Source organism: Pseudophryne corroboree, chromosome 6, assembly GCF_028390025.1.
Source record: "Pseudophryne corroboree isolate aPseCor3 chromosome 6, aPseCor3.hap2, whole genome shotgun sequence".
NCBI lineage: Eukaryota > Metazoa > Chordata > Amphibia > Anura > Myobatrachidae > Pseudophryne > Pseudophryne corroboree.
This window is the reverse complement of record NC_086449.1, coordinates 93249036-93272204: the sequence shown is the minus strand read 5'-3', so window position 1 is coordinate 93272204 and position 23169 is coordinate 93249036. Positions and strand designations below refer to the sequence as shown.

The 23169-nt window shown below is 37.0% G+C and overlaps 43 non-coding genes across 43 annotated transcripts; 22 read left to right on the top strand and 21 right to left on the bottom strand.

The window, feature by feature from the left end:
- Nucleotides 1-481: 481 nt before the first annotated feature.
- On the bottom strand, nt 482-553 carry TRNAE-UUC (transfer RNA glutamic acid (anticodon UUC)). Its single transcript has one exon. It is a non-coding gene; the product is annotated as a tRNA-Glu (tRNA).
- A 114-nt stretch (nt 554-667) lies between these two features.
- On the top strand, nt 668-740 carry TRNAM-CAU (transfer RNA methionine (anticodon CAU)). Its single transcript has one exon. It is a non-coding gene; the product is annotated as a tRNA-Met (tRNA).
- A 776-nt stretch (nt 741-1516) lies between these two features.
- TRNAE-UUC (transfer RNA glutamic acid (anticodon UUC)) lies at nt 1517-1588 on the bottom strand. The gene has a single exon. It is a non-coding gene; the product is annotated as a tRNA-Glu (tRNA).
- A 114-nt stretch (nt 1589-1702) lies between these two features.
- Nucleotides 1703-1775, top strand: TRNAM-CAU (transfer RNA methionine (anticodon CAU)). The gene has a single exon. It is a non-coding gene; the product is annotated as a tRNA-Met (tRNA).
- A 778-nt stretch (nt 1776-2553) lies between these two features.
- On the bottom strand, nt 2554-2625 carry TRNAE-UUC (transfer RNA glutamic acid (anticodon UUC)). Its single transcript has one exon. It is a non-coding gene; the product is annotated as a tRNA-Glu (tRNA).
- Nucleotides 2626-2739: 114 nt separating this feature from the next.
- Nucleotides 2740-2812, top strand: TRNAM-CAU (transfer RNA methionine (anticodon CAU)). The gene has a single exon. It is a non-coding gene; the product is annotated as a tRNA-Met (tRNA).
- Nucleotides 2813-3589: 777 nt separating this feature from the next.
- On the bottom strand, nt 3590-3661 carry TRNAE-UUC (transfer RNA glutamic acid (anticodon UUC)). Its single transcript has one exon. It is a non-coding gene; the product is annotated as a tRNA-Glu (tRNA).
- Nucleotides 3662-3775: 114 nt separating this feature from the next.
- On the top strand, nt 3776-3848 carry TRNAM-CAU (transfer RNA methionine (anticodon CAU)). Its single transcript has one exon. It is a non-coding gene; the product is annotated as a tRNA-Met (tRNA).
- A 778-nt stretch (nt 3849-4626) lies between these two features.
- On the bottom strand, nt 4627-4698 carry TRNAE-UUC (transfer RNA glutamic acid (anticodon UUC)). The gene has a single exon. It is a non-coding gene; the product is annotated as a tRNA-Glu (tRNA).
- A 114-nt stretch (nt 4699-4812) lies between these two features.
- Nucleotides 4813-4885, top strand: TRNAM-CAU (transfer RNA methionine (anticodon CAU)). The gene has a single exon. It is a non-coding gene; the product is annotated as a tRNA-Met (tRNA).
- Nucleotides 4886-5661: 776 nt separating this feature from the next.
- TRNAE-UUC (transfer RNA glutamic acid (anticodon UUC)) lies at nt 5662-5733 on the bottom strand. Its single transcript has one exon. It is a non-coding gene; the product is annotated as a tRNA-Glu (tRNA).
- A 114-nt stretch (nt 5734-5847) lies between these two features.
- On the top strand, nt 5848-5920 carry TRNAM-CAU (transfer RNA methionine (anticodon CAU)). Its single transcript has one exon. It is a non-coding gene; the product is annotated as a tRNA-Met (tRNA).
- A 777-nt stretch (nt 5921-6697) lies between these two features.
- Nucleotides 6698-6769, bottom strand: TRNAE-UUC (transfer RNA glutamic acid (anticodon UUC)). The gene has a single exon. It is a non-coding gene; the product is annotated as a tRNA-Glu (tRNA).
- Nucleotides 6770-6883: 114 nt separating this feature from the next.
- Nucleotides 6884-6956, top strand: TRNAM-CAU (transfer RNA methionine (anticodon CAU)). The gene has a single exon. It is a non-coding gene; the product is annotated as a tRNA-Met (tRNA).
- A 776-nt stretch (nt 6957-7732) lies between these two features.
- TRNAE-UUC (transfer RNA glutamic acid (anticodon UUC)) lies at nt 7733-7804 on the bottom strand. Its single transcript has one exon. It is a non-coding gene; the product is annotated as a tRNA-Glu (tRNA).
- Nucleotides 7805-7918: 114 nt separating this feature from the next.
- TRNAM-CAU (transfer RNA methionine (anticodon CAU)) lies at nt 7919-7991 on the top strand. The gene has a single exon. It is a non-coding gene; the product is annotated as a tRNA-Met (tRNA).
- Nucleotides 7992-8768: 777 nt separating this feature from the next.
- TRNAE-UUC (transfer RNA glutamic acid (anticodon UUC)) lies at nt 8769-8840 on the bottom strand. Its single transcript has one exon. It is a non-coding gene; the product is annotated as a tRNA-Glu (tRNA).
- A 114-nt stretch (nt 8841-8954) lies between these two features.
- TRNAM-CAU (transfer RNA methionine (anticodon CAU)) lies at nt 8955-9027 on the top strand. The gene has a single exon. It is a non-coding gene; the product is annotated as a tRNA-Met (tRNA).
- A 776-nt stretch (nt 9028-9803) lies between these two features.
- Nucleotides 9804-9875, bottom strand: TRNAE-UUC (transfer RNA glutamic acid (anticodon UUC)). Its single transcript has one exon. It is a non-coding gene; the product is annotated as a tRNA-Glu (tRNA).
- A 114-nt stretch (nt 9876-9989) lies between these two features.
- TRNAL-CAA (transfer RNA leucine (anticodon CAA)) lies at nt 9990-10062 on the top strand. Its single transcript has one exon. It is a non-coding gene; the product is annotated as a tRNA-Leu (tRNA).
- A 777-nt stretch (nt 10063-10839) lies between these two features.
- On the bottom strand, nt 10840-10911 carry TRNAE-UUC (transfer RNA glutamic acid (anticodon UUC)). Its single transcript has one exon. It is a non-coding gene; the product is annotated as a tRNA-Glu (tRNA).
- A 114-nt stretch (nt 10912-11025) lies between these two features.
- On the top strand, nt 11026-11098 carry TRNAM-CAU (transfer RNA methionine (anticodon CAU)). The gene has a single exon. It is a non-coding gene; the product is annotated as a tRNA-Met (tRNA).
- Nucleotides 11099-11870: 772 nt separating this feature from the next.
- Nucleotides 11871-11942, bottom strand: TRNAE-UUC (transfer RNA glutamic acid (anticodon UUC)). Its single transcript has one exon. It is a non-coding gene; the product is annotated as a tRNA-Glu (tRNA).
- A 114-nt stretch (nt 11943-12056) lies between these two features.
- On the top strand, nt 12057-12129 carry TRNAM-CAU (transfer RNA methionine (anticodon CAU)). The gene has a single exon. It is a non-coding gene; the product is annotated as a tRNA-Met (tRNA).
- A 776-nt stretch (nt 12130-12905) lies between these two features.
- On the bottom strand, nt 12906-12977 carry TRNAE-UUC (transfer RNA glutamic acid (anticodon UUC)). The gene has a single exon. It is a non-coding gene; the product is annotated as a tRNA-Glu (tRNA).
- Nucleotides 12978-13091: 114 nt separating this feature from the next.
- On the top strand, nt 13092-13164 carry TRNAM-CAU (transfer RNA methionine (anticodon CAU)). Its single transcript has one exon. It is a non-coding gene; the product is annotated as a tRNA-Met (tRNA).
- Nucleotides 13165-13941: 777 nt separating this feature from the next.
- On the bottom strand, nt 13942-14013 carry TRNAE-UUC (transfer RNA glutamic acid (anticodon UUC)). The gene has a single exon. It is a non-coding gene; the product is annotated as a tRNA-Glu (tRNA).
- A 114-nt stretch (nt 14014-14127) lies between these two features.
- Nucleotides 14128-14200, top strand: TRNAM-CAU (transfer RNA methionine (anticodon CAU)). Its single transcript has one exon. It is a non-coding gene; the product is annotated as a tRNA-Met (tRNA).
- Nucleotides 14201-14976: 776 nt separating this feature from the next.
- TRNAE-UUC (transfer RNA glutamic acid (anticodon UUC)) lies at nt 14977-15048 on the bottom strand. Its single transcript has one exon. It is a non-coding gene; the product is annotated as a tRNA-Glu (tRNA).
- Nucleotides 15049-15162: 114 nt separating this feature from the next.
- TRNAM-CAU (transfer RNA methionine (anticodon CAU)) lies at nt 15163-15235 on the top strand. Its single transcript has one exon. It is a non-coding gene; the product is annotated as a tRNA-Met (tRNA).
- A 777-nt stretch (nt 15236-16012) lies between these two features.
- TRNAE-UUC (transfer RNA glutamic acid (anticodon UUC)) lies at nt 16013-16084 on the bottom strand. The gene has a single exon. It is a non-coding gene; the product is annotated as a tRNA-Glu (tRNA).
- A 114-nt stretch (nt 16085-16198) lies between these two features.
- Nucleotides 16199-16271, top strand: TRNAR-CCU (transfer RNA arginine (anticodon CCU)). Its single transcript has one exon. It is a non-coding gene; the product is annotated as a tRNA-Arg (tRNA).
- A 776-nt stretch (nt 16272-17047) lies between these two features.
- Nucleotides 17048-17119, bottom strand: TRNAE-UUC (transfer RNA glutamic acid (anticodon UUC)). The gene has a single exon. It is a non-coding gene; the product is annotated as a tRNA-Glu (tRNA).
- A 114-nt stretch (nt 17120-17233) lies between these two features.
- On the top strand, nt 17234-17306 carry TRNAM-CAU (transfer RNA methionine (anticodon CAU)). Its single transcript has one exon. It is a non-coding gene; the product is annotated as a tRNA-Met (tRNA).
- A 777-nt stretch (nt 17307-18083) lies between these two features.
- On the bottom strand, nt 18084-18155 carry TRNAE-UUC (transfer RNA glutamic acid (anticodon UUC)). Its single transcript has one exon. It is a non-coding gene; the product is annotated as a tRNA-Glu (tRNA).
- Nucleotides 18156-18269: 114 nt separating this feature from the next.
- Nucleotides 18270-18342, top strand: TRNAM-CAU (transfer RNA methionine (anticodon CAU)). The gene has a single exon. It is a non-coding gene; the product is annotated as a tRNA-Met (tRNA).
- A 772-nt stretch (nt 18343-19114) lies between these two features.
- TRNAE-UUC (transfer RNA glutamic acid (anticodon UUC)) lies at nt 19115-19186 on the bottom strand. Its single transcript has one exon. It is a non-coding gene; the product is annotated as a tRNA-Glu (tRNA).
- Nucleotides 19187-19300: 114 nt separating this feature from the next.
- TRNAM-CAU (transfer RNA methionine (anticodon CAU)) lies at nt 19301-19373 on the top strand. The gene has a single exon. It is a non-coding gene; the product is annotated as a tRNA-Met (tRNA).
- Nucleotides 19374-20151: 778 nt separating this feature from the next.
- TRNAE-UUC (transfer RNA glutamic acid (anticodon UUC)) lies at nt 20152-20223 on the bottom strand. Its single transcript has one exon. It is a non-coding gene; the product is annotated as a tRNA-Glu (tRNA).
- A 114-nt stretch (nt 20224-20337) lies between these two features.
- TRNAM-CAU (transfer RNA methionine (anticodon CAU)) lies at nt 20338-20410 on the top strand. The gene has a single exon. It is a non-coding gene; the product is annotated as a tRNA-Met (tRNA).
- A 776-nt stretch (nt 20411-21186) lies between these two features.
- TRNAE-UUC (transfer RNA glutamic acid (anticodon UUC)) lies at nt 21187-21258 on the bottom strand. The gene has a single exon. It is a non-coding gene; the product is annotated as a tRNA-Glu (tRNA).
- A 114-nt stretch (nt 21259-21372) lies between these two features.
- On the top strand, nt 21373-21445 carry TRNAM-CAU (transfer RNA methionine (anticodon CAU)). The gene has a single exon. It is a non-coding gene; the product is annotated as a tRNA-Met (tRNA).
- A 962-nt stretch (nt 21446-22407) lies between these two features.
- TRNAM-CAU (transfer RNA methionine (anticodon CAU)) lies at nt 22408-22480 on the top strand. The gene has a single exon. It is a non-coding gene; the product is annotated as a tRNA-Met (tRNA).
- The last annotated feature ends 689 nt before the right edge of the window (nt 22481-23169 follow it).

The following is a 23169-nucleotide window of genomic DNA, read 5'->3' as shown; positions in this document are numbered from 1 at the left end:
ACTTGAGAGTTAAAACTCTGTTTCTTGTAAAGTTGCCAGAACACCTGTCCGGATTGAAGGAATTTTCTCTTTATAACAGGACTTAACATCTGTAAATTTGTTTTAACGCCAAAGGATTTTAGACCATAACTAATGGAAAAGGTGTTTTCAGATCACTTGACACATTTGTAACATTTTTTTATTTTATTTTTCATGCAGCTGGAATAAATGATGGAAAAGGGGAGCATAATGCATTGTTCTATTCTTTGTGATTTTTGTTCTCAGAGAGCCCATTTCTCAATTTTACATAATACCTGGAAATTTTACCTATGATAAGGCCAATGATAATGGCACAGCAGTTGCCCAAAACCTTGTCACAATTAGTAGCAGTGGATCACGTCTGCAATTGGAACCACATCAGACACAAGGAAACATCTGGCTACAACTACTAGTTTTTGTTCCTCTGCTTTTGAATCTGTTTAGAAACAACAATAAGATTCTATTCCCATACCGGGAGTCGAACCCAGGCCACCTGGGTGAAAACCAAGAATCCTTACCGCTAGACCATATGGGAAGCTGAAATAAATCTCCTTCAAAGTTTCATGCAAGGAAAATTTTTTTACTGATATTGGAAATTTGTTAAACCAAAATGCCTCACCTTTTCTAATCCAAAAATAAGCCTACAGTTGCCTTGTTAGCGCAGTTGGTAGCGTGTCAGTCTCATAATCTGAAGGTCGTGAGTTCAAGCCTCACACAGGGCATTTTTATTGATGTCTATTTTGGGAGCATGGCATTGCAATATGAGAGATGCAGTCCTGTTTCTAACAAACTAGACTGATTGCATCAAAATGTTACCTTTCAGAAAGAGTTGTGTCATCTGTTTATAATTGCAGATAAGCTTTAATAATTCACCTGACCTATAAAAGATTTCAGACCAGCAATAAAAGAAAAGATGTCAAATAACTCATCCAAGATGTACCCATTTAGGGGAAAAAAAGCATAAAGCATTTTTCATTCTATTTGTCATGACTGTTGTCCTCAGAACAGTGCATTGTAACTTGAGAGTTAAAACTCTGTTTCTTGTAAAGATGCCAGAACACCAATACGGATTGAAGGAATTTTCTCTTTATAACAGGACTTAACATCTGTAAATTTGTTTTAACGCCAAAGGATTTTAGACCATAACTAATGGAAAAGGTGTTTTCAGATCACTTGACACATTTGTAACATTTTTTTATTTTATTTTTCATGCAGCTGGAATCAATGATCGAAAAGGGGAGCATAATGCATTGTTCTATTCTTTGTGATTTTTGTCCTCAGAGAGCCCATTTCTCACAGTTTCATAATACCTTGAAAATTTACATGTGATAAGGCCAATGATAATGGCACAGCAGTTGCCCAAAACCTTGTCACAATTAGTAGCAGTGGATCACGTCTGCAATTGGAACCACATCAGACACAAGGAAACATCTGGCTACAACTATTAGTTTTTGTTCCTCTGCTTTTGAATCTGTTTAGAAACAACAATAAGATTCCATTCCCATACCGGGAGTCGAACCCGGGCCGCCTGGGTGAAAACCAAGAATCCTTACCGCTAGACCATATGGGAAGCTGAAATAAATCTCCTTCAAAGTTTCATACAAGGAAAACATTTTTACTGATATCGGAAATTTGTTAACCCAAAATGCCTCACCTTTTCTAATCCAAAAATAAGCCTACAGTTGCCTTGTTAGTGCAGTTGGTAGCGCGTCAGTTTCATAATCTGAAGGCTGTGAGTTCAAGCCTCCCACAGGGCATTTTTATTGATGTCTATTTTGGGAGCATGGCATTGCAATATGAGAGATGCAGTCCTGTTTCTAACAAACTAGACTGATTGCATCAAAATGTTACCTTTCAGAAAGAGTTGTGTCATCTGTTTATAATTGCAGATAAGCTTTAATAATTCACCTGACCTATAAAAGTTTTCAGACCAGCAATAAAAGAAAAGATGTCAAATAACTCATCCAAGATCTACCCCATTTAGGGGAAAAAAAAGCATAAAGCATTTTTCATTCTATTTGTCATGACTGTTGTCCTCAGAACAGTGCATTGTAACTTGAGAGTTAAAACTCTGTTTCTTGTAAAGTTGCCAGAACACCTGTCCGGATTGAAGGAATTTTCTCTTTATAACAGGACTTAACATCTGTAAATTTGTTTTAACGCCAAAGGATTTTAGACCATAACTAATGGAAAAGGTGTTTTCAGATCACTTGACACATTTGTAACATTTTTTTATTTTATTTTTCATGCAGCTGGAATAAATGATGGAAAAGGGGAGCATAATGCATTGTTCTATTCTTTGTGATTTTTGTCCTCAGAGAGCCCATTTCTCAATTTTACATAATACCTGGAAATTTTACCTGTGATAAGGCCAATGATAATGGCACAACGGTTGCCCAAAACCTTGTCACAATTAGTAGCAGTGGATCACGTCTGCAATTGGAACCACATCAGTCACAAGGAAACATCTGGCTACAACTATTAGTTTTTGTTCCTCTGCTTTTGAATCTGTTTAGAAACAACAATAAGATTCCATTCCCATACCGTGAGTCGAACCCGGGCCACCTGGGTGAAAACCAGGAATCCTTACCGCTAGACCATATGGGAAGCTGAAATAAATCTCCTTCAAAGTTTCATACAAGGAAAACATTTCTACTGATATCGGAAATTTGTTAAACCAAAATGCCTCACCTTTTCTAATCCAAAAATAAGCCTACAGTTGCCTTGTTAGCGCAGTTGGTAGCGTGTCAGTTTCATAATCTGAAGGTTGTGAGTTCAAGCCTCACACAGGGCATTTTTGTTGATGTCTATTTTGGGAGCATAGCATTGCAATATGAGAGATGCAGTCCTGTTTCTAACAAACTAGACTGATTGCATCAAAATGTTACCTTTCAGAAAGAGTTGTGTCATCTGTTTATAATTGCAGATAAGCTTTAATAATTCACCTGACCTATAAAAGTTTTCAGACCAGCAATAAAAGAAAAGATGTCAAATAACTCATCCAAGATGTACCCCATTTAGGGGAAAAAAAGCATAAAGCATTTTTCATTCTATTTGTCATGACTGTTGTCCTCAGAACAGTGCATTGTAACTTGAGAGTTAAAACTCTGTTTCTTGTAAAGTTGCCAGAACACCTGTCCGGATTGAAGGAATTTTCTCTTTATAACAGGACTTAACATCTGTAAATTTGTTTTAACGCCAAAGGATTTTAGACCATAACTAATGGAAAAGGTGTTTTCAGATCACTTGACACATTTGTAACATTTTTTTATTTTATTTTTCATGCAGCTGGAATAAATGATGGAAAAGGGGAGCATAATGCATTGTTCTATTCTTTGTGATTTTTGTCCTCAGAGAGCCCATTTCTCAATTTTACATAATACCTGGAAATTTTACCTGTGATAAGGCCAATGATAATGGCACAGCAGTTGCCCAAAACCTTGTCACAATTAGTAGCAGTGGATCACGTCTGCAATTGGAACCACATCAGACACAAGGAAACATCTGGCTACAACTATTAGTTTTTGTTCCTCTGCTTTTGAATCTGTTTAGAAACAACAATAAGATTCTATTCCCATACCGGGAGTCGAACCCGGGCCGCCTGGGTGAAAACCAAGAATCCTTACCGCTAGACCATATGGGAAGCTGAAATAAATCTACTTCAAAGTTTCATACAAGGAAAACATTTTTACTGATATCGGAAATTTGTTAAACCAAAATGCCTCACCTTTTCTAATCCAAAAATAAGCCTACAGTTGCCTTGTTAGCGCAGTTGGTAGCGCGTCAGTCTCATAATCTGAAGGTCGTGAGTTCAAGCCTCACACAGGGCATTTTTATTGATGTCTATTTTGGGAGCATGGCATTGCAATATGAGAGATGCAGTCCTGTTTCTAACAAACTAGACTGATTGCATCAAAATGCTACCTTTCAGAAAGAGTTGTGTTATCTGTTTATAATTGCAGATAAGCTTTAATAATTCACCTGACCTATAAAAGTTTTCAGACCAGCAATAAAAGAAAAGATGTCAAATAACTCATCCAAGATCTACCCCCATTTAGGGGAAAAAAAGCATAAAGCATTTTTCATTCTATTTGTCATGACTGTTGTCCTCAGAACAGTGCATTGTAACTTGAGAGTTAAAACTCTGTTTCTTGTAAAGTTGCCAGAACACCTGTCCGGATTGAAGGAATTTTCTCTTTATAACAGGACTTAACATCTGTAAATTTGTTTTAACGCCAAAGGATTTTAGACCATAACTAATGGAAAAGGTGTTTTCAGATCACTTGACACATTTGTAACATTTTTTTATTTTATTTTTCATGCAGCTGGAATAAATGATGGAAAAGGGGAGCATAATGCATTGTTCTATTCTTTGTGATTTTTGTTCTCAGAGAGCCCATTTCTCAATTTTACATAATACCTGGAAATTTTACCTATGATAAGGCCAATGATAATGGCACAGCAGTTGCCCAAAACCTTGTCACAATTAGTAGCAGTGGATCACGTCTGCAATTGGAACCACATCAGACACAAGGAAACATCTGGCTACAACTACTAGTTTTTGTTCCTCTGCTTTTGAATCTGTTTAGAAACAACAATAAGATTCTATTCCCATACCGGGAGTCGAACCCAGGCCACCTGGGTGAAAACCAAGAATCCTTACCGCTAGACCATATGGGAAGCTGAAATAAATCTCCTTCAAAGTTTCATGCAAGGAAAAATTTTTTACTGATATTGGAAATTTGTTAAACCAAAATGCCTCACCTTTTCTAATCCAAAAATAAGCCTACAGTTGCCTTGTTAGCGCAGTTGGTAGCGTGTCAGTCTCATAATCTGAAGGTCGTGAGTTCAAGCCTCACACAGGGCATTTTTATTGATGTCTATTTTGGGAGCATGGCATTGCAATATGAGAGATGCAGTCCTGTTTCTAACAAACTAGACTGATTGCATCAAAATGTTACCTTTCAGAAAGAGTTGTGTCATCTGTTTATAATTGCAGATAAGCTTTAATAATTCACCTGACCTATAAAAGATTTCAGACCAGCAATAAAAGAAAAGATGTCAAATAACTCATCCAAGATGTACCCATTTAGGGGAAAAAAAGCATAAAGCATTTTTCATTCTATTTGTCATGACTGTTGTCCTCAGAACAGTGCATTGTAACTTGAGAGTTAAAACTCTGTTTCTTGTAAAGATGCCAGAACACCTATACGGATTGAAGGAATTTTCTCTTTATAACAGGACTTAACATCTGTAAATTTGTTTTAACGCCAAAGGATTTTAGACCATAACTAATGGAAAAGGTGTTTTCAGATCACTTGACACATTTGTAACATTTTTTTATTTTATTTTTCATGCAGCTGGAATCAATGATCGAAAAGGGGAGCATAATGCATTGTTCTATTCTTTGTGATTTTTGTCCTCAGAGAGCCCATTTCTCACAGTTTCATAATACCTTGAAAATTTACATGTGATAAGGCCAATGATAATGGCACAGCAGTTGCCCAAAACCTTGTCACAATTAGTAGCAGTGGATCACGTCTGCAATTGGAACCACATCAGACACAAGGAAACATCTGGCTACAACTATTAGTTTTTGTTCCTCTGCTTTTGAATCTGTTTAGAAACAACAATAAGATTCCATTCCCATACCGGGAGTCGAACCCGGGCCGCCTGGGTGAAAACCAAGAATCCTTACCGCTAGACCATATGGGAAGCTGAAATAAATCTCCTTCAAAGTTTCATACAAGGAAAACATTTTTACTGATATCGGAAATTTGTTAAACCAAAATGCCTCACCTTTTCTAATCCAAAAATAAGCCTACAGTTGCCTTGTTAGTGCAGTTGGTAGCGCGTCAGTTTCATAATCTGAAGGCTGTGAGTTCAAGCCTCCCACAGGGCATTTTTATTGATGTCTATTTTGGGAGCATGGCATTGCAATATGAGAGATGCAGTCCTGTTTCTAACAAACTAGACTGATTGCATCAAAATGTTACCTTTCAGAAAGAGTTGTGTCATCTGTTTATAATTGCAGATAAGCTTTAATAATTCACCTGACCTATAAAAGTTTTCAGACCAGCAATAAAAGAAAAGATGTCAAATAACTCATCCAAGATCTACCCCATTTAGGGGAAAAAAAGCATAAAGCATTTTTCATTCTATTTGTCATGACTGTTGTCCTCAGAACAGTGCATTGTAACTTGAGAGTTAAAACTCTGTTTCTTGTAAAGTTGCCAGAACACCTGTCCGGATTGAAGGAATTTTCTCTTTATAACAGGACTTAACATCTGTAAATTTGTTTTAACGCCAAAGGATTTTAGACCATAACTAATGGAAAAGGTGTTTTCAGATCACTTGACACATTTGTAACATTTTTTTATTTTATTTTTCATGCAGCTGGAATAAATGATGGAAAAGGGGAACATAATGCATTGTTCTATTCTTTGTGATTTTTGTCCTCAGAGAGCCCATTTCTCAATTTTACATAATACCTGGAAATTTTACCTGTGATAAGGCCAATGATAATGGCACAGCGGTTGCCCAAAACCTTGTCACAATTAGTAGCAGTGGATCACGTCTGCAATTGGAACCACATCAGTCACAAGGAAACATCTGGCTACAACTATTAGTTTTTGTTCCTCTGCTTTTGAATCTGTTTAGAAACAACAATAAGATTCCATTCCCATACCGTGAGTCGAACCCGGGCCGCCTGGGTGAAAACCAGGAATCCTTACTGCTAGACCATATGGGAAGCTGAAATAAATCTACTTCAAAGTTTCATACAAGGAAAACATTTTTACTGATATCGGAAATTTGTTAAACCAAAATGCCTCACCTTTTCTAATCCAAATCTAAGGCTACAGTTCCCTTGTTAGCGCAGTTGGTAGCGCGTCAGTCTCATAATCTGAAGGTCGTGAGTTCAAGCCTCACACAGGGCATTTTTATTGATGTCTATTTTGGGAGCATGGCATTGCAATATGAGAGATGCAGTCCTGTTTCTAACAAACTAGACTGATTGCATCAAAATGTTACCTTTCAGAAAGAGTTGTGTCATCTGTTTATAATTGCAGATAAGCTTTAATAATTCACCTGACCTATAAAAGATTTCAGACCAGCAATAAAAGAAAAGATGTCAAATAACTCATCCAAGATGTACCCATTTAGGGGAAAAAAAGCATAAAGCATTTTTCATTCTATTTGTCATGCCTGTTGTCCTCAGAACAGTGCATTGTAACTTGAGAGTTAAAACTCTGTTTCTTGTAAAGTTGCCAGAACACCTATCCGGATTGAAGGAATTTTCTCTTTATAACAGGACTTAACATCTGTAAATTTGTTTTAACGCCAAAGGATTTTAGACCATAACTAATGGAAAAGGTGTTTTCAGATCACTTGACACATTTGTAACATTTTTTTATTTTATTTTTCATGCAGCTGGAATCAATGATGGAAAAGGGGAGCATAATGCATTGTTCTATTCTTTGTGATTTTTGTCCTCAGAGAGCCCATTTCTCACAGTTTCATAATACCTGGAAATTTAACCTGTGATAAGGCCAATGATAATGGCACAGCAGTTGCCCAAAACCTTGTCACAATTAGTAGCAGTGGATCACGTCTGCAATTGGAACCACATCAGACACAAGGAAACATCTGGCTACAACTATTAGTTTTTGTTCCTCTGCTTTTGAATCTGTTTAGAAACAACAATAAGATTCCATTCCCATACCGGGAGTCAAACCCGGGCCGCCTGGGTGAAAACCAAGAATCCTGACCGCTAGACCATATGGGAAGCTGAAATAAATCTCCTTCAAAGTTTCATACAAGGAAAACATTTTTACTGATATCGGAAATTTGTTAAACCAAAATGCCTCACCTTTTCTAATCCTAAAATAAGCCTACAGTTGCCTTGTTAGCGCAGTTGGTAGCGTGTCAGTTTCATAATCTGAAGGTTGTGAGTTCAAGCCTCACACAGGGCATTTTTATTGATGTCTATTTTGGGAGCATAGCATTGCAATATGAGAGATGCAGTCCTGTTTCTAACAAACTAGACTGATTGCATCAAAATGTTACCTTTCAGAAAGAGTTGTGTCATCTGTTTATAATTGCAGATAAGCTTTAATAATTCACCTGACCTATAAAAGTTTTCAGACCAGCAATAAAAGAAAAGATGTCAAATAATTCATCCAAGATCTACCCCATTTAGGGGAAAAAAAGCATAAAGCATTTTTCATTCTATTTGTCATGACTGTTGTCCTCAGAACAGTGCATTGTAACTTGAGAGTTAAAACTCTGTTTCTTGTAAAGTTGCCAGAACACCTGTCCGGATTGAAGGAATTTTCTCTTTATAACAGGACTTAACATCTGTAAATTTGTTTTAACGCCAAAGGATTTTAGACCATAACTAATGGAAAAGGTGTTTTCAGATCACTTGACACATTTGTAACATTTTTTTATTTTATTTTTCATGCAGCTGGAATAAATGATGGAAAAGGGGAGCATAATGCATTGTTCTATTCTTTGTGATTTTTGTCCTCAGAGAGCCCATTTCTCAATTTTACATAATACCTGGAAATTTTACCTGTGATAAGGCCAATGATAATGGCACAGCGGTTGCCCAAAACCTTGTCACAATTAGTAGCAGTGGATCACGTCTGCAATTGGAACCACATCAGGCACAAGGAAACATCTGGCTACAACTATTAGTTTTTGTTCCTCTGCTTTTGAATCTGTTTAGAAACAACAATAAGATTCCATTCCCATACCGTGAGTCGAACCCGGGCCACCTGGGTGAAAACCAGGAATCCTTACCGCTAGACCATATGGGAAGCTGAAATAAATCTACTTCAAAGTTTCATACAAGGAAAACATTTTTACTGATATCGGAAATTTGTTAAACCAAAATGCCTCACCTTTTCTAATCCAAATCTAAGGCTACAGTTCCCTTGTTAGCGCAGTTGGTAGCGCGTCAGTCTCATAATCTGAAGGTCGTGAGTTCAAGCCTCACACAGGGCATTTTTATTGATGTCTATTTTGGGAGCATGGCATTGCAATATGAGAGATGCAGTCCTGTTTCTAACAAACTAGACTGATTGCATCAAAATGTTACCTTTCAGAAAGAGTTGTGTCATCTGTTTATAATTGCAGATAAGCTTTAATAATTCACCTGACCTATAAAAGATTTCAGACCAGCAATAAAAGAAAAGATGTCAAATAACTCATCCAAGATGTACCCATTTAGGGGAAAAAAAGCATAAAGCATTTTTCATTCTATTTGTCATGCCTGTTGTCCTCAGAACAGTGCATTGTAACTTGAGAGTTAAAATTCTGTTTCTTGTAAAGTTGCCAGAACACCTATCCGGATTGAAGGAATTTTCTCTTTATAACAGGACTTAACATCTGTAAATTTGTTTTAACGCCAAAGGATTTTAGACCATAACTAATGGAAAAGGTGTTTTCAGATCACTTGACACATTTGTAACATTTTTTTATTTTATTTTTCATGCAGCTGGAATCAATGATGGAAAAGGGGAGCATAATGCATTGTTCTATTCTTTGTGATTTTTGTCCTCAGAGAGCCCATTTCTCACAGTTTCATAATACCTGGAAATTTTACCTGTGATAAGGCCAATGATAATGGCACAGCAGTTGCCCAAAACCTTGTCACAATTAGTAGCAGTGGATCACGTCTGCAATTGGAACCACATCAGACACAAGGAAACATCTGGCTACAACTATTAGTTTTTGTTCCTCTGCTTTTGAATCTGTTTAGAAACAACAATAAGATTCCATTCCCATACCGGGAGTCGAACCCGGGCCGCCTGGGTGAAAACCAAGAATCCTTACCGCTAGACCATATGGGAAGCTGAAATAAATCTCCTTCAAAGTTTCATACAAGGAAAACATTTTTACTGATATCGGAAATTTGTTAAACCAAAATGCCTCACCTTTTCTAATCCAAAAATAAGCCTACAGTTGCCTTGTTAGCGCAGTTGGTAGCGAGTCAGTTTCAAAATCTGAAGGTTGTGAGTTCAAGCCTCACACAGGGCATTTTTATTGATGTCTATTTTGGGAGCATAGCATTGCAATATGAGAGATGCAGTCCTGTTTCTAACAAACTAGACTGATTGCATCAAAATGTTACCTTTCAGAAAGAGTTGTGTCATCTGTTTATAATTGCAGATAAGCTTTAATAATTCACCTGACCTATAAAAGTTTTCAGACCAGCAATAAAAGAAAAGATGTCAAATAACTCATCCAAGATCTACCCCATTTAGGGGAAAAAAAGCATAAAGCATTTTTCATTCTATTTGTCATGACTGTTGTCCTCAGAACAGTGCATTGTAACTTGAGAGTTAAAACTCTGTTTCTTGTAAAGTTGCCAGAACACCTGTCCGGATTGAAGGAATTTTCTCTTTATAACAGGACTTAACATCTGTAAATTTGTTTTAACGCCAAAGGATTTTAGACCATAACTAATGGAAAAGGTGTTTTCAGATCACTTGACACATTTGTAAAATTTTTTTATTTTATTTTTCATGCAGCTGGAATAAATGATGGAAAAGGGGAGCATAATGCATTGTTCTATTCTTTGTGATTTTTGTCCTCAGAGAGCCCATTTCTCAATTTTACATAATACCTGGAAATTTTACCTGTGATAAGGCCAATGATAATGGCACAGCGGTTGCCCAAAACCTTGTCACAATTAGTAGCAGTGGATCACGTCTGCAATTGGAACCACATCAGTCACAAGGAAACATCTGGCTACAACTATTAGTTTTTGTTCCTCTGCTTTTGAATCTGTTTAGAAACAACAATAAGATTCCATTCCCATACCGTGAGTCGAACCCGGGCCACCTGGGTGAAAACCAGGAATCCTTACCGCTAGACCATATGGGAAGCTGAAATAAATCTACTTCAAAGTTTCATACAAGGAAAACATTTTTACTGATATCGGAAATTTGTTAAACCAAAATGCCTCACCTTTTCTAATCCAAACCTAAGGCTACAGTTCCCTTGTTAGCGCAGTTGGTAGCGCGTCAGTCTCATAATCTGAAGGTCGTGAGTTCAAGCCTCACACAGGGCATTTTTATTGATGTCTATTTTGGGAGCATGGCATTGCAATATGAGAGATGCAGTCCTGTTTCTAACAAACTAGACTGATTGCATCAAAATGTTACCTTTCAGAAAGAGTTGTGTCATCTGTTTATAATTGCAGATAAGCTTTAATAATTCACCTGACCTATAAAAGATTTCAGACCAGCAATAAAAGAAAAGATGTCAAATAACTCATCCAAGATGTACCCATTTAGGGGAAAAAAAGCATAAAGCATTTTTCATTCTATTTGTCATGCCTGTTGTCCTCAGAACAGTGCATTGTAACTTGAGAGTTAAAACTCTGTTTCTTGTAAAGTTGCCAGAACACCTATCCGGATTGAAGGAATTTTCTCTTTATAACAGGACTTAACATCTGTAAATTTGTTTTAACGCCAAAGGATTTTAGACCATAACTAATGGAAAAGGTGTTTTCAGATCACTTGACACATTTGTAACATTTTTTTATATTATTTTTCATGCAGCTGGAATCAATGATGGAAAAGGGGAGCATAATGCATTGTTCTATTCTTTGTGATTTTTGTCCTCAGCCCATTTCTCACAGTTTCATAATACCTGGAAATTTTACCTGTGATAAGGCCAATGATAATGGCACAGCAGTTGCCCAAAACCTTGTCACAATTAGTAGCAGTGGATCACGTCTGCAATTGGAACCACATCAGACACAAGGAAACATCTGGCTACAACTACTAGTTTTTGTTCCTCTGCTTTTGAATCTGTTTAGAAACAACAATAAGATTCTATTCCCATACCGGGAGTCGAACCCAGGCCACCTGGGTGAAAACCAAGAATCCTTACCGCTAGACCATATGGGAAGCTGAAATAAATCTCCTTCAAAGTTTCATGCAAGGAAATTTTTTTTACTGATATTGGAAATTTGTTAAACCAAAATGCCTCACCTTTTCTAATCCAAAAATAAGCCTACAGTTGCCTTGTTAGCGCAGTTGGTAGCGTGTCAGTCTCATAATCTGAAGGTCGTGAGTTCAAGCCTCACACAGGGCATTTTTATTGATGTCTATTTTGGGAGCATGGCATTGCAATATGAGAGATGCAGTCCTGTTTCTAACAAACTAGACTGATTGCATCAAAATGTTACCTTTCAGAAAGAGTTGTGTCATCTGTTTATAATTGCAGATAAGCTTTAATAATTCACCTGACCTATAAAAGATTTCAGACCAGCAATAAAAGAAAAGATGTCAAATAACTCATCCAAGATGTACCCATTTAGGGGAAAAAAAGCATAAAGCATTTTTCATTCTATTTGTCATGACTGTTGTCCTCAGAACAGTGCATTGTAACTTGAGAGTTAAAACTCTGTTTCTTGTAAAGATGCCAGAACACCTATCCGGATTGAAGGAATTTTCTCTTTATAACAGGACTTAACATCTGTAAATTTGTTTTAACGCCAAAGGATTTTAGACCATAACTAATGGAAAAGGTGTTTTCAGATCACTTGACACATTTGTAACATTTTTTTATTTTATTTTTCATGCAGCTGGAATCAATGATCGAATAGGGGAGCATAATGCATTGTTCTATTCTTTGTGATTTTTGTCCTCAGAGAGCCCATTTCTCACAGTTTCATAATACCTGGAAAATTTACATGTGATAAGGCCAATAATAATGGCACAGCAGTTGCCCAAAACCTTGTCACAATTAGTAGCAGTGGATCACGTCTGCAATTGGAACCACATCAGACACAAGGAAACATCTGGCTACAACTATTAGTTTTTGTTCCTCTGCTTTTGAATCTGTTTAGAAACAACAATAAGATTCCATTCCCATACCGGGAGTCGAACCCGGGCCGCCTGGGTGAAAACCAAGAATCCTTACCGCTAGACCATATGGGAAGCTGAAATAAATCTCCTTCAAAGTTTCATACAAGGAAAACATTTTTACTGATATCGGAAATTTGTTAAACCAAAATGCCTCACCTTTTCTAATCCAAAAATAAGCCTACAGTTGCCTTGTTAGTGCAGTTGGTAGCGCGTCAGTTTCATAATCTGAAGGCTGTGAGTTCAAGCCTCCCACAGGGCATTTTTATTGATGTCTATTTTGGGAGCATGGCATTGCAATATGAGAGATGCAGTCCTGTTTCTAACAAACTAGACTGATTGCATCAAAATGTTACCTTTCAGAAAGAGTTGTGTCATCTGTTTATAATTGCAGATAAGCTTTAATAATTCACCTGACCTATAAAAGTTTTCAGACCAGCAATAAAAGAAAAGATGTCAAATAACTCATCCAAGATCTACCCCATTTAGGGGAAAAAAAGCATAAAGCATTTTTCATTCTATTTGTCATGACTGTTGTCCTCAGAACAGTGCATTGTAACTTGAGAGTTAAAACTCTGTTTCTTGTAAAGTTGCCAGAACACCTGTCCGGATTGAAGGAATTTTCTCTTTATAACAGGACTTAACATCTGTAAATTTGTTTTAACGCCAAAGGATTTTAGACCATAACTAATGGAAAAGGTGTTTTCAGATCACTTGACACATTTGTAACATTTTTTTATTTTATTTTTCATGCAGCTGGAATAAATGATGGAAAAGGGGAGCATAATGCATTGTTCTATTCTTTGTGATTTTTGTCCTCAGAGAGCCCATTTCTCAATTTTACATAATACCTGGAAATTTTACCTGTGATAAGGCCAATGATAATGGCACAGCGGTTGCCCAAAACCTTGTCACAATTAGTAGCAGTGGATCACGTCTGCAATTGGAACCACATCAGTCACAAGGAAACATCTGGCTACAACTATTAGTTTTTGTTCCTCTGCTTTTGAATCTGTTTAGAAACAACAATAAGATTCCATTCCCATACCGTGAGTCGAACCCGGGCCGCCTGGGTGAAAACCAGGAATCCTTACCGCTAGACCATATGGGAAGCTGAAATAAATCTACTTCAAAGTTTCATACAAGGAAAACATTTTTACTGATATCGGAAATTTGTTAAACCAAAATGCCTCACCTTTTCTAATCCAAATCTAAGTCTACAGTTCCCTTGTTAGCGCAGTTGGTAGCGCGTCAGTCTCATAATCTGAAGGTCGTGAGTTCAAGCCTCACACAGGGCATTTTTATTGATGTCTATTTTGGGAGCATGGCATTGCAATATGAGAGATGCAGTCCTGTTTCTAACAAACTAGACTGATTGCATCAAAATGTTACCTTTCAGAAAGAGTTGTGTCATCTGTTTATAATTGCAGATAAGCTTTAATAATTCACCTGACCTATAAAAGATTTCAGACCAGCAATAAAAGAAAAGATGTCAAATAACTCATCCAAGATGTACCCATTTAGGGGAAAAAAAGCATAAAGCATTTTTCATTCTATTTGTCATGCCTGTTGTCCTCAGAACAGTGCATTGTAACTTGAGAGTTAAAACTCTGTTTCTTGTAAAGTTGCCAGAACACCTATCCGGATTGAAGGAATTTTCTCTTTATAACAGGACTTAACATCTGTAAATTTGTTTTAACGCCAAAGGATTTTAGACCATAACTAATGGAAAAGGTGTTTTCAGATCACTTGACACATTTGTAACATTTTTTTATTTTATTTTTCATGCAGCTGGAATCAATGATGGAAAAGGGGAGCATAATGCATTGTTCTATTCTTTGTGATTTTTGTCCTCAGAGAGCCCATTTCTCACAGTTTCATAATACCTGGAAATTTTACCTGTGATAAGGCCAATGATAATGGCACAGCAGTTGCCCAAAACCTTGTCACAATTAGTAGCAGTGGATCACGTCTGCAATTGGAACCACATCAGACACAAGGAAACATCTGGCTACAACTATTAGTTTTTGTTCCTCTGCTTTTGAATCTGTTTAGAAACAACAATAAGATTCCATTCCCATACCGGGAGTCAAACCCGGGCCGCCTGGGTGAAAACCAAGAATCCTTACCGCTAGACCATATGGGAAGCTGAAATAAATCTCCTTCAAAGTTTCATACAAGGAAAACATTTTTACTGATATCGGAAATTTGTTAAACCAAAATGCCTCACCTTTTCTAATCCAAAAATAAGCCTACAGTTGCCTTGTTAGCGCAGTTGGTAGCGTGTCAGTTTCATAATCTGAAGGTTGTGAGTTCAAGCCTCACACAGGGCATTTTTATTGATGTCTATTTTGGGAGCATAGCATTGCAATATGAGAGATGCAGTCCTGTTTCTAACAAACTAGACTGATTGCATCAAAATGTTACCTTTCAGAAAGAGTTGTGTCATCTGTTTATAATTGCAGATAAGCTTTAATAATTCACCTGACCTATAAAAGTTTTCAGACCAGCAATAAAAGAAAAGATGTCAAATAACTCATCCAAGATCTACCCCATTTAGGGGAAAAAAAGCATAAAGCATTTTTCATTCTATTTGTCATGACTGTTGTCCTCAGAACAGTGCATTGTAACTTGAGAGTTAAAACTCTGTTTCTTGTAAAGTTGCCAGAACACCTGTCCGGATTGAAGGAATTTTCTCTTTATAACAGGACTTAACATCTGTAAATTTGTTTTAACGCCAAAGGATTTTAGACCATAACTAATGGAAAAGGTGTTTTCAGATCACTTGACACATTTGTAACATTTTTTTATTTTATTTTTCATGCAGCTGGAATAAATGATGGAAAAGGGGAGCATAATGCATTGTTCTATTCTTTGTGATTTTTGTCCTCAGAGAGCCCATTTCTCAATTTTACATAATACCTGGAAATTTTAACTGTGATAAGGCCAATGATAATGGCACAGCGGTTGCCCAAAACCTTGTCACAATTAGTAGCAGTGGATCACGTCTGCAATTGGAACCACATCAGGCACAAGGAAACATCTGGCTACAACTATTAGTTTTTGTTCCTCTGCTTTTGAATCTGTTTAGAAACAACAATAAGATTCCATTCCCATACCGTGAGTCGAACCCGGGCCGCCTGGGTGAAAACCAGGAATCCTTACCGCTAGACCATATGGGAAGCTGAAATAAATCTACTTCAAAGTTTCATACAAGGAAAAATTTTTTACTGATATCGGAAATTTGTTAAACCAAAATGCCTCACCTTTTCTAATCCAAATCTAAGGCTACAGTTCCCTTGTTAGCGCAGTTGGAAGCGTGTCAGTCTCCTAATCTGAAGGTCGTGAGTTCAAGCCTCACACAGGGCATTTTTATTGATGTCTATTTTGGGAGCATGGCATTGCAATATGAGAGATGCAGTCCTGTTTCTAACAAACTAGACTGATTGCATCAAAATGTTACCTTTCAGAAAGAGTTGTGTCATCTGTTTATAATTGCAGATAAGCTTTAATAATTCACCTGACCTATAAAAGATTTCAGACCAGCAATAAAAGAAAAGATGTCAAATAACTCATCCAAGATGTACCCATTTAGGGGAAAAAAAGCATAAAGCATTTTTCATTCTATTTGTCATGCCTGTTGTCCTCAGAACAGTGCATTGTAACTTGAGAGTTAAAACTCTGTTTCTTGTAAAGTTGCCAGAACACCTATCCGGATTGAAGGAATTTTCTCTTTATAACAGGACTTAACATCTGTAAATTTGTTTTAACGCCAAAGGATTTTAGACCATAACTAATGGAAAAGGTGTTTTCAGATCACTTGACACATTTGTAACATTTTTTTATTTTATTTTTCATGCAGCTGGAATCAATGATGGAAAAGGGGAGCATAATGCATTGTTCTATTCTTTGTGATTTTTGTCCTCAGAGAGCCCATTTCTCACAGTTTCATAATACCTGGAAATTTTACCTGTGATAAGGCCAATGATAATGGCACAGCAGTTGCCCAAAACCTTGTCACAATTAGTAGCAGTGGATCACGTCTGCAATTGGAACCACATCAGACACAAGGAAACATCTGGCTACAACTATTAGTTTTTGTTCCTCTGCTTTTGAATCTGTTTAGAAACAACAGTAAGATTCCATTCCCATACCGGGAGTCGAACCCGGGCCGCCTGGGTGAAAACCAAGAATCCTTACCGCTAGACCATATGGGAAGCTGAAATAAATCTCCTTCAAAGTTTCATACAAGGAAAACATTTTTACTGATATCGGAAATTTGTTAAACCAAAATGCCTCACCTTTTCTAATCCAAAAATAAGCCTACAGTTGCCTTGTTAGCGCAGTTGGTAGCGTGTCAGTTTCATAATCTGAAGGTTGTGAGTTCAAGCCTCACACAGGGCATTTTTATTGATGTCTATTTTGGGAGCATAGCATTGCAATATGAGAGATGCAGTCCTGTTTCTAACAAACTAGACTGATTGCATCAAAATGTTACCTTTCAGAAAGAGTTGTGTCATCTGTTTATAATTGCAGATAAGCTTTAATAATTCACCTGACCTATAAAAGTTTTCAGACCAGCAATAAAAGAAAAGATGTCAAATAACTCATCCAAGATCTACCCCATTTAGGGGAAAAAAAGCATAAAGCATTTTTCATTCTATTTGTCATGACTGTTGTCCTCAGAACAGTGCATTGTAACTTGAGAGTTAAAACTCTGTTTCTTGTAAAGTTGCCAGAACACCTGTCCGGATTGAAGGAATTTTCTCTTTATAACAGGACTTAACATCTGTAAATTTGTTTTAACGCCAAAGGATTTTAGACCATAACTAATGGAAAAGGTGTTTTCAGATCACTTGACACATTTGTAACATTTTTTTATTTTATTTTTCATGCAGCTGGAATAAATGATGGAAAAGGGGAGCATAATGCATTGTTCTATTCTTTGTGATTTTTGTCCTCAGAGAGCCCATTTCTCAATTTTACATAATACCTGGAAATTTTACCTGTGATAAGGCCAATGATAATGGCACAGCGGTTGCCCAAAACCTTGTCACAATTAGTAGCAGTGGATCACGTCTGCAATTGGAACCACATCAGTCACAAGGAAACATCTGGCTACAACTATTAGTTTTTGTTCCTCTGCTTTTGAATCTGTTTAGAAACAACAATAAGATTCCATTCCCATACCGTGAGTCGAACCCGGGCCACCTGGGTGAAAACCAGGAATCCTTACCGCTAGACCATATGGGAAGCTGAAATAAATCTACTTCAAAGTTTCATACAAGGAAAACATTTTTACTGATATCGGAAATTTGTTAAACCAAAATGCCTCACCTTTTCTAATCCAAATCTAAGGCTACAGTTCCCTTGTTAGCGCAGTTGGTAGCGCGTCAGTCTCATAATCTGAAGGTCGTGAGTTCAAGCCTCACACAGGGCATTTTTATTGATGTCTATTTTGGGAGCATGGCATTGCAATATGAGAGATGCAGTCCTGTTTCTAACAAACTAGACTGATTGCATCAAAATGTTACCTTTCAGAAAGAGTTGTGTCATCTGTTTATAATTGCAGATAAGCTTTAATAATTCACCTGACCTATAAAAGATTTCAGACCAGCAATAAAAGAAAAGATGTCAAATAACTCATCCAAGATGTACCCATTTAGGGGAAAAAAAGCATAAAGCATTTTTCATTCTATTTGTCATGCCTGTTGTCCTCAGAACAGTGCATTGTAACTTGAGAGTTAAAACTCTGTTTCTTGTAAAGTTGCCAGAACACCTATCCGGATTGAAGGAATTTTCTCTTTATAACAGGACTTAACATCTGTAAATTTGTTTTAACGCCAAAGGATTTTAGACCATAACTAATGGAAAAGGTGTTTTCAGATCACTTGACACATTTGTAACATTTTTTTATATTATTTTTCATGCAGCTGGAATCAATGATGGAAAAGGGGAGCATAATGCATTGTTCTATTCTTTGTGATTTTTGTCCTCAGCCCATTTCTCACAGTTTCATAATACCTGGAAATTTTACCTGTGATAAGGCCAATGATAATGGCACAGCAGTTGCCCAAAACCTTGTCACAATTAGTAGCAGTGGATCACGTCTGCAATTGGAACCACATCAGACACAAGGAAACATCTGGCTACAACTATTAGTTTTTGTTCCTCTGCTTTTGAATCTGTTTAGAAACAACAATAAGATTCTATTCCCATACCGGGAGTCGAACCCGGGCCGCCTGGGTGAAAACCAAGAATCCTTACCGCTAGACCATATGGGAAGATGAAATAAATCTACTTCAAAGTTTCATACAAGGAAAACATTTTTACTGATATCGGAAATTTGTTAAACCAAAATGCCTCACCTTTTCTAATCCAAAAATAAGCCCACAGTTGCCTTGTTAGCGCAGTTGGTAGCGCGTCAGTCTCATAATCTGAAGGTCGTGAGTTCAAGCCTCACACAGGGCATTTTTATTGATGTCTATTTTGGGAGCATGGCATTGCAATATGAGAGATGCAGTCCTGTTTCTAACAAACTAGACTGATTGCATCAAAATGCTACCTTTCAGAAAGAGTTGTGTTATCTGTTTATAATTGCAGATAAGCTTTAATAATTCACCTGACCTATAAAAGTTTTCAGAACAGCAATAAAAGAAAAGATGTCAAATAACTCATCCAAGATCTACCCCCATTTAGGGGAAAAAAAGCATAAAGCATTTTTCATTCTATTTGTCATGACTGTTGTCCTCAGAACAGTGCATTGTAACTTGAGAGTTAAAACTCTGTTTCTTGTAAAGTTGCCAGAACACCTGTCCGGATTGAAAGAATTTTCTCTTTATAACAGGACTTAACATCTGTAAATTTGTTTTAACGCCAAAGGATTTTAGACCATAACTAATGGAAAAGGTGTTTTCAGATCACTTGACACATTTGTAACATTTTTTTATTTTATTTTTCATGCAGCTGGAATAAATGATGGAAAAGGGGAGCATAATGCATTGTTCTATTCTTTGTGATTTTTGTTCTCAGAGAGCCCATTTCTCAATTTTACATAATACCTGGAAATTTTACCTATGATAAGGCCAATGATAATGGCACAGCAGTTGCCCAAAACCTTGTCACAATTAGTAGCAGTGGATCACGTCTGCAATTGGAACCACATCAGACACAAGGAAACATCTGGCTACAACTACTAGTTTTTGTTCCTCTGCTTTTGAATCTGTTTAGAAACAACAATAAGATTCTATTCCCATACCGGGAGTCGAACCCAGGCCACCTGGGTGAAAACCAAGAATCCTTACCGCTAGACCATATGGGAAGCTGAAATAAATCTCCTTCAAAGTTTCATGCAAGGAAATTTTTTTTACTGATATTGGAAATTTGTTAAACCAAAATGCCTCACCTTTTCTAATCCAAAAATAAGCCTACAGTTGCCTTGTTAGCGCAGTTGGTAGCGTGTCAGTCTCATAATCTGAAGGTCGTGAGTTCAAGCCTCACACAGGGCATTTTTATTGATGTCTATTTTGGGAGCATGGCATTGCAATATGAGAGATGCAGTCCTGTTTCTAACAAACTAGACTGATTGCATCAAAATGTTACCTTTCAGAAAGAGTTGTGTCATCTGTTTATAATTGCAGATAAGCTTTAATAATTCACCTGACCTATAAAAGATTTCAGACCAGCAATAAAAGAAAAGATGTCAAATAACTCATCCAAGATGTACCCATTTAGGGGAAAAAAAGCATAAAGCATTTTTCATTCTATTTGTCATGACTGTTGTCCTCAGAACAGTGCATTGTAACTTGAGAGTTAAAACTCTGTTTCTTGTAAAGATGCCAGAACACCTATCCGGATTGAAGGAATTTTCTCTTTATAACAGGACTTAACATCTGTAAATTTGTTTTAACGCCAAAGGATTTTAGACCATAACTAATGGAAAAGGTGTTTTCAGATCACTTGACACATTTGTAACATTTTTTTATTTTATTTTTCATGCAGCTGGAATCAATGATCGAAAAGGGGAGCATAATGCATTGTTCTATTCTTTGTGATTTTTGTCCTCAGAGAGCCCATTTCTCACAGTTTCATAATACCTGGAAAATTTACATGTGATAAGGCCAATGATAATGGCACAGCAGTTGCCCAAAACCTTGTCACAATTAGTAGCAGTGGATCACGTCTGCAATTGGAACCACATCAGACACAAGGAAACATCTGGCTACAACTATTAGTTTTTGTTCCTCTGCTTTTGAATCTGTTTAGAAACAACAATAAGATTCCATTCCCATACCGGGAGTCGAACCCGGGCCGCCTGGGTGAAAACCAAGAATCCTTACCGCTAGACCATATGGGAAGCTGAAATAAATCTCCTTCAAAGTTTCATACAAGGAAAACATTTTTACTGATATCGGAAATTTGTTAAACCAAAATGCCTCACCTTTTCTAATCCAAAAATAAGCCTACAGTTGCCTTGTTAGTGCAGTTGGTAGCGCGTCAGTTTCATAATCTGAAGGCTGTGAGTTCAAGCCTCCCACAGGGCATTTTTATTGATGTCTATTTTGGGAGCATGGCATTGCAATATGAGAGATGCAGTCCTGTTTCTAACAAACTAGACTGATTGCATCAAAATGTTACCTTTCAGAAAGAGTTGTGTCATCTGTTTATAATTGCAGATAAGCTTTAATAATTCACCTGACCTATAAAAGTTTTCAGACCAGCAATAAAAGAAAAGATGTCAAATAACTCATCCAAGATCTACCCCATTTAGGGGAAAAAAAGCATAAAGCATTTTTCATTCTATTTGTCATGCCTGTAGTCCTCAGAACAGTGCATTGTAACTTGAGAGTTAAAACTCTGTTTCTTGTAAAGTTGCCAGAACACCTATCCGGATTGAAGGAATTTTCTCTTTATAACAGGACTTAACATCTGTAAATTTGTTTTAACGCCAAAGGATTTTAGACCATAACTAATGGAAAAGGTGTTTTCAGATCACTTGACACATTTGTAACATTTTTTATTTTATTTTTCATGCAGCTGGAATCAATGATGGAAAAGGGGAGCATAATGCATTGTTCTATTCTTTGTGATTTTTGTCCTCAGAGAGCCCATTTCTCACAGTTTCATAATACCTTGAAATTTTATCTGTGATAAGGCCAATGATAATGGCACAGCGGTTGCCCAAAACCTTGTCACAATTAGTAGCAGTGGATCACGTCTGCAATTGGAACCACATCAGACACAAGGAAACATCTGGCTACAACTATTAGTTTTTGTTCCTCTGCTTTTGAATCTGTTTAGAAACAACAATAAGATTCCATTCCCATACCGTGAGTCGAACCTGGGCCGCCTGGGTGAAAACCAGGAATCCTTACCGCTAGACCATATGGGAAGCTGACATAAATATACTTCAAAGTTTCATACAAGGAAAACATTTTTACTGATATCGGAAATTTGTTAAACCAAAATGCCTCACCTTTTCTAATACAAATCTAAGGCTACAGTTGCCTTGTTAGCGCAGTTGGTAGCGCGTCAGTCTCATAATCTGAAGGTCGTGAGTTCAAGCCTCACACAGGGCATTTTTATTGATGTCTATTTTGGGAGCATGGCATTGCAATATGAGAGATGCAGTCCTGTTTCTAACAAACTAGACTGATTGCATCAAAATGTTACCTTTCAGAAAGAGTTGTGTCATCTGTTTATAATTGCAGATAAGCTTTAATAATTCACCTGACCTATAAAAGATTTCAGACCAGCAATAAAAGAAAATATGTCAAATAACTCATCCAAGATGTACCCATTTAGGGGAAAAAAAGCATAAAGCATTTTTCATTCTATTTGTCATGACTGTTGTCCTCAGAACAGTGCATTGTAACTTGAGAGTTAAAACTCTGTTTCTTGTAAAGTTGCCAGAACACCTATCCGGATTGAAGGAATTTTCTCTTTATAACAGGACTTAACATCTGTAAATTTGTTTTAACGCCAAAGGATTTTAGACCATATCTAATGGAAAAGGTGTTTTCAGATCACTTGACACATTTGTAACATTTTTTTATTTTATTTTTCATGCAGCTGGAATCAATGATGGAAAAGGGGAGCATAATGCATTGTTCTATTCTTTGTGATTTTTGTCCTCAGCCCATTTCTCACAGTTTCATAATACCTGGAAATTTTACCTGTGATAAGGCCAATGATAATGGCACAGCAGTTGCCCAAAACCTTGTCACAATTAGTAGCAGTGGATCACGTCTGCAATTGGAACCACATC